Here is an 11075-nt window from a genome sequence, read left to right as displayed (position 1 = left end):
GGCAGCTTCTCAGCCCAGTGCTCAATCGCTGTGCCACCAGAGGAGGCCCAGTGTTTTCTCTTTCTAAGACAATTCAAGTCTTAATTTCCTTTTAAGTAATGTTAAGCTTTTATGTTGTGTTGGGAAAAAAATACTGATGGTTTTATAAAAGATTCTATTGTAGGCTAATACAGGAAAGAGCTATGTTTTTTTAATAACAAAACCACTAGGATTGGATAAATGGCTGTGCTTTGTGCTTCCCAAAACATATATGACTATTTATTTTTTATGCTTTTGCAACAGTAACATCTAAAAGAAAAATATTTAAGTAAGATATTCTATATTCAGAATTAAAAATACATGTATTACCATTTAAAAATACTCATGGTCTGGGCCTCCCTGGTGGTACAGGGGTTAAAGTCTCAGAGCTATCACGCTATAGCCAAAAACTGCAGCAAGAGTTTGATCCCTGGTGAGGGAGGTAACCCACAAGGTACAACAGACCTCTCCTGTCTCACCTGTTGCTCCCCTCAGCAGTGTATTTCAGTTCAACTCCCCACTCTGTCTATGGTGAATCATTTCACCCCTGGCACCTCTTGCCTACAACCCTGTTATTATATACATAAATAAAACAATCTTAAAAAAAAAAAAAAAAACCTCATTTCGTGAGGCCTCCCTGGGGGTACAAGGGGTTAAGCCCAGCACTGTGAAGATATCCCCAGCCTCTGCAGCAGGAGTTGGATCCCCTGCCAGCCAGGGAGCTAACCACATGGCACAGCAGACCTTTCCTATCTCACCCGCTGCTCCCCTGGGCAGTGTATTTCAGTCAGTCTGCCTGTTCTGTTCCCTGCTCTGTCTCTGGTGAATCCTCTCATGGTCCACACTTCTGGCCTGTATCCTAGCTCTTGTATGTATAAATAAATAAATCTTAAAAACAATTACCATCATGATCTGAAGATGAATTAATAACGTAAGCACACAATCAAAATTCACACAAAGCACAACGTAAGCACACAATCAAAATGCACACAAAGAAATACGAGCAGCTAATTTTGTGTGTGTGTGTGGGGGGCATATTTCCTTCTATTACTTCATATATGATTTCTGAATTTAATTTGGATAAAAATATCTATTTCATATATTTTCATAATGTTTAAGATATGTGTAGCTACTTTTTTAAAATTTTATTTATTTATATTAACACCAATAAGTTCTTATTAGAAATATGGTACATAATCAGTAGTACAAGCACATTATTTTCTTTGATATAATTTGATAACAAATATTCAAATTAACACTAAAGATTTTTTAAGGGCCTCCCTGGTGGTGAAAGGGGTTAAATCTCAGCACTAAGAAGATAATAGCAGCCACTGCAGCACAAGATCAATCCTGACCAAGAAAATGTCTCACATGGTGCACCAGATCTATCTTATCTCCCCTGCTGCTCCCCTCAGCAGTGCATTTCAGTAGATATGCTTTTTCTGCTCCCCACTCTGTCTCTGGTGAATCCTCTCAACCCTCTAGCACCTCTGGCCTGCACCCCAGCTCTTGTATGCATAAATAAATAAATATTTTAAAGAAAACAAAAAAAAACCACAAAAGCTTTAGATTAGTGCAAATTTATTCTTTGTTCATAAAGGGAAACTGAATCTTAACCATTTGTAGGTTTTATAGAAATTTCGCTGGAAGCTAAATTACTATGATTAGTTAAGAACTGATATTTTTGCTGAGTCTACTTATATAATAGTAATTTTTTAAAGATTTATATTCCAGATTTTTGTGGGTTTTTTTCTTGTTTTATTTTGGAAAGCCTCAATAATTACAAATGTAGAGGTTATTATCATATTATTGTTGTCCAAAAAAAAAAAAAGAAAAAAAAAACAACGAAAAGGAAATAAAGAAAGAAAAGGAAAAAACAAAACAAATAAAAATGTAAAATCTAAAACAACTTCAAAAAGAGGAACAAGGTCAAGGAAGACCTAAAGTTAGTATAATAGGAGGAAGAAAATAATAAAAAAATTAAGAGTGCAAATAAATGAAATAGAAATCAAGAGACCATAAGAAAGATCAATGAAACTAAGAGGGTTTTCAAAAAGATAAAATTGATTAAGCCTCTAGCTGGACTGACTATGAAAATAAAAGAAAATACAATAAGTTAGAAATGAGAGAGGAAAAATTACTACTGACAGTATGTAAACATAAATGATCAGATAGTAATTATTATGAAAACTATCTGCAATTAATATGATAACCTTGAAGAAATTAACAAATTTCTAGAACATTATTTCCCAAGATAAATAAGGGAGTTAAATAAACCAATCAGTCACATAAATTGAAACAAAAATCTCCCTAGAAACAAAAGCCCAGATATCTTTATGAGTAAATTTGATCAAACCATTAAACAAAATTTACACCAATCTTGCTGAAATTATTTTTCATATTCAAGAAGAGGGAATGCTTTCTAATATGATGACAACATTACCCAATACCAAAACCAATGAAAGAACAAGAAAATAAAACTACAGAACAATGTTGTTTCAAAAATCTTCAACAAAATATTAGGAAATGTAATTCGATAATACATTACAGATATTATACATGATAAATTAGCATTAATCCCAAGGAAGCCAAAATTGTTTACTATACAAAAATTGATAAATTAAATAATTATATCAACAAAAGTAGAGATTAAAAAACATAGTCAGTAGGGCCTCCCCAGTGGCACAGCGGTTGAGGACTGGGTTGCGAAGCTGACTGTGGCCTCTGGGGTGCTGGTTCGATCCCCGGCTGCTCCCCGGCCACAGGAGGAGGGTCCCACATGGCGCGCAGACCCCTCCTGCCGCCTGCTGCTCTCCTCAGCAGTGTACTTCGGTCCTTCTGCCTGCTCTGCTCCCCTCTGGCTCTGGTGAATTCTCTCACCCTCCCGCGCTTCTGCCTGTACCCAGTGCTTGTATAAATAAACAAACAAACAAACAAACAAATAAATAAATACATGCCTCTTTAAAAAAAAAAGCAGTAGATACAGATAATACATTTGATAAGTTTCAACATCCATTTTTGATAGAAACATGAAAGGAGGTGGGAATACAAGGAATACAAACTTTCTAAGTGGAATAAAGGCCATATGTTAACAAAATTATAGTCAATATAATTCTTATTGCTGAAAAATTACAAACTGTCTTTTAAAGATCATGAACAAGACTACTATATCCACTGTCGCCACTTCTGTTTTATTTAGCATTAGATGTTTTAGCTACAGCTCTAATACAAAAATAGGAAATTAAAGAAATTTGGGTTGGAAAAATGAAACACTTATTATTTATAGAAATATGATATTATTATTTGTAGAAAATACTATAGTATATAAGGAAACACTATTCATTTCACCAAAATTTATCAGAAACAATAAATAACTACAAAGTCAGGCTAAATTTCTGTTGCCTTTTTATTTATGAACAATGACTGGAAATAAAAAAATAAATTCCATTCAAAATTACTTCATAAAGATTCAAATACTTAGGAATAAACTTAACCAAGGAGGTAAGAATGTAATGAAATGAAAACTACAGTGACTTAGATTGTGACATAAAGATATAGGGAGCTGTTTCATTTTCCTGGAATGGAATAATCAATGCAGGCAAAATAACTGTCTCAACAAAAGTTATATATAAATTTAACACAACCCCCATCAAAATGCCAACAATATTCTTCAAAGAAATAGAACAGAAAAAGTTGAAATGTATATGGAATCATAAAGCCCCTAGAGTAAGAAAAAGGGAGGGGAAAAAAGATAAAAAAGAATGTATCACATTACCTGATCAAAAACTATACTATAAATCAACAGTAATTAAATAAAATGATATTGGGGCCTCCCTGGTAGCACAAGGCATTAAGATGCAACATATGAAGGTATCCACAGCCACCGTAGCACAAGTTCGAGCCCAGCCAGGGAAATACCCACACGGTACAGCAGACCTCTCATGTCTCACCTGCTGCTCCCCTCAACAGTGTATTTCAGTAAATCTGCCTGTTCTGTTCCCCACTCTGTCTCTTGTGAACCCTCTGGCCTGTGCCCCAGCTCTTGCATGCATAAAATAAATAAGTCTTAAAAATAAATAAATAAAATGATATTGGCATAAAAAGGCAAGATGCAATGTAACAGAATCAAGAGCCCAGAAATAAATCCACATATATATTAATAGTTGATTTTTTTAAAGATTTGTTTTATTCATGCATACAAGAACTGAGGTACAGGCCAGATGTGCGGGAGGGTGAGAGGATTCACCAGAGACAGAGTAGGGTGCAGAACAGGCAGACTGACTGAAATACACTGCTGAGGGGAACAGCGGGTGAGACAGGTGGGGTCTGCTGTGCCATGTTTCACATGTGGGTAGCTCTCTGGCCGAGTATCAAACTTGTGCTACAGTGGCTGCAGATACCTTCATAGGTTGCATCTTATCCTCTTGTGCCATCAGGAGGACCAAATCTGATATATGATTAAGTTTCATAAATTATCATTTCTATACATAAATATATGTGTATTCTCATCACATACATTGTAGTTAATACCCTGAGTACTTCCATAGAAACAAACTCGGGAAATATTCAAATGTTATTTTGTTTATATTCATTATACATGCTTTGCATGTTTGCTTAGTCACTTTTAAATATATCTTGTCCTACTAAATAAAATTTGTGACCAATCATTAATTTAGAAAAGATAGCCATTCTAAAGAGATTGAGAGAACGAATCCAATTGCATAGTATAGGTCTCAGTTCCAGTCTCAAAGAACAATTGGTTAAAAAATTTGAAAATTAAAGGAAACCATAATTTTTGACTATTACCCATGATAATCCATCCTGCAGTTTTGCATTGATTGCTGTGGGTAGTTATCTAGTTATTAGTAAACATTCAAATGAAGGAAGGAGTCACTAGCCATTCCATTTTGTGTGGATACATACCTGGAACATATGAAATAATAACATATAACATGTTATGTGGTGACACATGGCATAAACATGCTAAAGGAGAGGAGAAGATAAAGCTTAATGGTGATGTTAGCTGTCAAGCTTGATTTAGTAGATTCAAAGACGCCTTGCTATCTGGAAAGTCATTTTGAGTCCTGTGTAGAACATAGTATAACACGTAGGAGGTAGTTTTCCAGGTAAAGTTACCTATAGGTGCATTGCACTTAATTTAAAGATTTACATATTTTTTTATTTATACAAGCACTGGGTACAGTCAGAAGCGCGGGAGGGTGAGAAAATTCACCAGAGCCAGTGCAGGGAACAGAACAGGCAGACAGACGAAATACACTGCTGAGGGGAGCAGGAGGTGAAAGGAGAGGTCTGTGCGCCATGTGGGACCCTCACCTGTGGCCGGGGATTGAACCTGCACTGCGGAGGTTGCAGACAGCTTTGCAGCCCAGCGCTCAACTGCTGCACCACCAAGGGAGGCCCTGCACTGGATTTAGAATGTACTGGCAGCTCTCACAGCACAGCCTGGTGGCCTTTGTAGCTAGAGTAGAATGAATGACAGAAGAAAATGGGATGAAGCTAGAAAGAAAGCAGGGGTTGACCACCTAGGGCCTTGCTGTGTGTTACTGGCTGCAAACTCAAAGTGAAAGGGGCATCCGTTGGAGAATTCCAATCTTGTTTACATTTGTTTTGATGTAGTCAAATTTGGAATAGACTATGAAAACATTGGTCCACAGGAAAACCAAATGGCCTGTGCAAATGGGCTTGCTTGCTTTAGAATATAACTTGACACTATACTTTTAAAGTCATTTATATACTATAATCCCAAAATTCTGTTTTAAGTTATATGCCCCAAAGTCACCCTTTCACCAGTATATCAGAACATATTTACAAGGATTTTTTTATTGGCACTGGTTGAAATAGAAAAATTCTGGAAAAATTGTAATATTGACTGAAAATAAAGAAATAATGGTATATGACTTACTATATAGAAGTAAAAATGAATAAGCTAGGTTTATATGAATACATTTTACAATCAGTGTAGAATAAGAACTGCAAGTCTCAGAAGGTGAAGTTACAGAATGAAAACATTTTGCAAGTCTACAAAAATAAAAAGTGAAGTTTATTAATAGGGACAAGTACAAACATGACCAAGAAAAACTGAAAAAGTAAATTGAATGATGAACAACACAGAAATTGAGAGGATTAAATGAGAGAATAAACATTTTCAATTGAATTAACATTTTTTCTTATTCTTAAAAATTAGGAAAGTTTATAGGTGTTTGTTATGATTTGCTTAAATATATATGAAACATTTTATGTATCAAAACATTTATAAATAATTAATGACATTTTAAAATAACTGATATATGGCTGATATATGATGCATCCTTTGGAATATTGGCAGAAAACTTCATTAATTTTATGAAAATAATTTTATTAAGATAAAAATTAAAACAAATAGAGAATGTCATCAACAATATGGTGATTATAGTGATAAGAAAATACACTTGGAGGAGACTGGAGAATAGGAAAAATAGACTCAACCTCTATCACCCCTTTCTAACTTCCAGCAACTTTGTATCTAGAGAGACACTTTCCCAGTGGGAGGAAAGAAAAGTGAGTTCTGGGCATCATTCTGGACCCCAGAGTTGACCCCCAATAGAAATAGTCTGACTTCATAGCCTTGGGAATTTCCTGCCATCACTGGTGGTACTTGGTACCTCCCATGATCCCAACAGCATCCTTGGAAAGGTCTTTGTAGGTTCCCACAAACCAATACCTCATTCTCAAAGCACCTCTACTTCTATGGCCCAAGCAATTCACAAGGCTCCAGGTAAATGTCAAGGCAAGGATCCCAGGGACCCAGGTCCCAGAAACACACTGGTGCTTGTGTGCTCCAGGGCATTCCTGTGACCCGGGTTCCCCCTCAGGTTTCTGGAACATAGGATCCAGTTTTCCCCAAGTAGCTCTTGACTCTAGTAGCCACAGTAGTCTCCAGTGACACCAGATCCATAGTGGGTAACCAGAAATCAAAATATCAGCTAAACATGTGTCTCCTTATTCCAGTGGCCCTCACTGACTCCAAAAGCAAAACTGTCAATCAAAATTACTTTATTCAGGAAAACTGTCTTTCAGGAATGAAGAACAAGCTAAAGGTCCTCCTAAGAAAATTTATCAACACAAATTATGTGAGAAGATAGAGGAAATATGTAACCTTATTTTAGTAATCACTTTGCAATATATATGTGTATCACATCATAACATACCCCATAACATTGCATATGTAGTATGTCAATAATATGCCATGTGAGTAAAACTGGAAATAAAACAATAAAATTAATAATCAAATAAGATAGTATTAGGAAAATAAATTTGAAATATGCTAACAATGTTATAGAAAAAGTGGTCAGGGTGTTACATGCACATCAATACACTAATTGCACAGAAGTAATTGTATAATTTTGAGCAGAGTAAACTAGTTAGACTTGCATTCAAGGTAATGTGTTTACTATGTGAAATATTGATCAGAGTTTGTCAGTGATGGATGCTGACAAAACAATTAGAACACCATTTTAGTTAAAAGATGATTCTAGCTGGATTAAATTCATTAGTAGATGTGGTAAGACATATTTGGAATCTAGAGGCATCTCAGTTATTTTGGTGAAAATTATGCAAACTGATAGCTATAAACATATAAAGAGAGATTTTAGTGTTTTGGAGTTAAACAGCGTTTTCACTTGCTAAAATACAGATGAATACAATGGAAATTTTATTAGCTGAAATAAGGGCATGTTTAGGGAAAATGGAACCTGGGTGCATTTTTGAACATTTTGGGCTTGTGGTACCCATTACTCATACATAGGAACATGAGAGTGAAGTGTCTAAAGTTAGAGGGAAGTAATGATGCTGCAGCTATACATGTGGTGAGTATTTGATATTTACAGCCTGGTGTTCTAGAATTTAAATGTCAGGAGTGACATAGGGATCAAACCTTGACTAGTTAAAGGAAAGTGAGCTTATAAGTTAATAAAGTTAGCATATTGAGAGGAATACTGATTCCTCATAAAGACAGTGCTTGAAGCAAGAAAAAATAAGTGATCAATTGTGACAGATATGCGTGACTTAACAGACAAGAGAAAGTTCATTTATGACACTATTTGGCACTACAAGGGCATGGATAAGTGCAACAATGAGGTCTATGACCTATTCCATTATAAACCCTGAATCAAAAGAGTAAATTCTTAAATAGAAAAATCTCTATACTTCTAGCTTTATAAAATACCTTCAGAAAAACAGAACAGGAAAAGAAGTGACTAACTTTTGTCAAATAATTACAAATTTTCCAAAATTAGATTACAAAAGTAAGAAAAAATGTATGGACTTTTTAAATCATCCAAGATAATTATTATGCAGAGGAAAGATTAAAAAAAAACTGACACAGATTATCAAAAAATAAATCAATAAAAAAAAGAAAAATTGGCATATGAAGGCAGTAGGGAATTATACTTTTTTTTTGGGGGGGGGGAGCAAAATCTACTGTAGTCCTCTTGAGAGCAAGAATTTGTGTAGTTAACTGCTCTTTCCTTAAATACTCCAATTATCTAATTCTCACAGCATCTAGATGCAGGCACAATTTTCCAATGAGAACAGAAGACAGGAGTTGTGGCAACCTGTTCTTCAGGACCAGAATGCTATACATGTGCAAATGAATGTTAAAATGATAGAGGCATACCCTTTAATAACATTTTTTTGAGCCTTGGAAGAAGAAGGTAGAGCTTAATTGTCTGTATATGTTTCCAAATATGCCATTGTCCATGAACCTCTTAAACTGTATTCACATATTGGCATGGCTGGCAGCTGTGATAAGGAGGATTGGGTATTTTGCTTCCCTAAGATTCCCATAGCTGGTCTCTTTTATGCTGCTGCTTCAAAAGGGAGACACACAGATAGCCCAGAAATATTTGTCTTTAACAGGTTCCATATGCTATAGCTAAAACTGGTAGATTTTTGTTGTTGCCTGTTAAGGAATGTAGATAATGGGGTGGTGGGTGGAATATGGGCTTAGCAGTTAGTTATTTCATCCCTTCTTTATTCCATCCTACTTGATAATCCCTTGAACTAAGCAAGTGGTCAGGCATCATTTTTATGCTTCCCTGATACCCAGAAAGAGATCAAAGCTTACTTTCTGAGGACTGAATATAGCAAAACTGCATATTTTGTTTAAGGCTACTCAGAAGCTTACATTTTTCTGTGACAAGTCAAAGAACTTAAAATTAAAATGAGGAGATTTAATGGGTAGAAAAATAATTTTCTTTGCTCAATAAAATTCATAAAAGGGCCTTTTAGAGTTCAGGTGTCTCAGATACGTATTTTCTATGCATTTGAAGTTGAAATTATGCTGCATATGAAAGTCAAGAAATTATTTTATGAAATGAATTTAATCATTTTAGTTTGACTGCATAAAAATATGTTATCAGAAGCTAGAGCAAATTGATTCTTACACGGAGAGGGATTTCCAAGGCATTAAGCGATTTGCTTTTGCTTGTCAGCAAGACAGAAGCAAGAAATATTTTATCTCATTTGGGCCTATGGTTCTTGTTTGGTTCATTAATTTTCATTCAAGTTCATCTATATGCCACAGTTAATATACTAATGTTTTAATGAGTGTGTATAAATAAGCTGAAGCAGAATTTGGTCTATAAATTCTCAAGATATAATTGCTTTTATAATGTATATTGTTTACTTCAAATCATTTTCAGTTAATATAGACTATAAGCCATACTTGTACAAATGTATGTGTTATCACTACATTATTTGGAGTTCTAAATACTGGTGTAATTAGAAATAGATTAATGATAGCTTAAGATTGCTAAGTCTAAGTGCTATAAAATTTGAAAATTTTCATGCAGATTTAGTTAAATATCACCTTCACCTTTTTTTTTTAACTTCACTACCTCTCAGAACAGGTACAATAAACAACTTCTTTTACTCTATGGAAACTTTATTGAATTGTATTTTAGCACATCATGTTATTACAAATTATTATAATTTTCACAATGAAAGTATGCATTCCTTGCATGGACAATAAAATATTCACTGGTGTTCTTAGTGAAAAAAAATAATAAATAAAGCCAGGGGAATCTAGCAGATATATTTTTAAATGTTTATATTTTGATTATCTTTCTTTTACCCCTTTTAAAAAAAGACCTTCTCCCCTCCTTTCTTATGTCACGCCTGTCAGTATTTAGTGCTGCAAGTTTATAACCTTATATATTTTTATTATATTCTTTCATAATTAATTTAATTTAGAGCTACAACTGCTACATCTGAAATACTTATCTTCTACATCCCCATCTGTATGTAAAAATTGTAACAGGAGCGTTCAAATGTCTGTCATGCATTTCTCCTGCTCTCCTAATTGGCCTTTTTATAATCTGGTCTACTGATATATTCAACTCTGTTTTCTTGATTTCGGTACTTCACCCTATCTTTCCTTCTTTTATTTTTTTAAGATTTATTGTTGGCGCCTTGCCTCATGGCATCAGGATACTTCCCTCTTCCGGGATTAGCTGTGCTCCTTTCGGCCCAGTGCGCATGACGACCTCCGGCGCACCAAATAAGGGCATGTGTGTAATCATTGGCTGGGCACTGTTGGCCTGCTTCTTCCGCTTTTCCCCGGCTATAAAGCCCCGCTGAAACCGAAAGTAAAGGAGACTTGCTTTAGCTGAACCGAGTGTACGTGTCTCCCTCCATAGTGTACCCCTGTTCTTTCAGGTTGCTGCTCTCCACCCGAGAACCTCGTTGACCAGTCCGCGGGCTCGGACAGGTGGCGCCCAACGTGGCGCTCGAGGTACGAGAGATTTCCAGTAGACCCAGACGCGGCGCGCAGCGCGAGTTACTCAGGCCCAGACCCACCCGGCGGGACAGTCATTAGGTAAGTTTCGGCGTCTGATTTGCTTAAAATTGGGACAGGCACTTAGTGAGCACCAGCTTTATGTTTCCCAGCTCATGGAAGCTCTTAGGACACGCGGAGTTAGGGTTAAGTCCAAGGACCTCTTTTTATTCTTTGATTTTGTGCAAGAAACATGCCCGTGGTTCCCTAAAGAAGGAACTAT

The sequence above is a fragment of the Talpa europaea genome, assembly GCF_964194135.1.
Source record: "Talpa europaea genome assembly, chromosome: 4".
Taxonomy (NCBI): Eukaryota; Metazoa; Chordata; class Mammalia; order Eulipotyphla; family Talpidae; genus Talpa; species Talpa europaea.
This window is presented reverse-complemented; position numbering follows the sequence as displayed.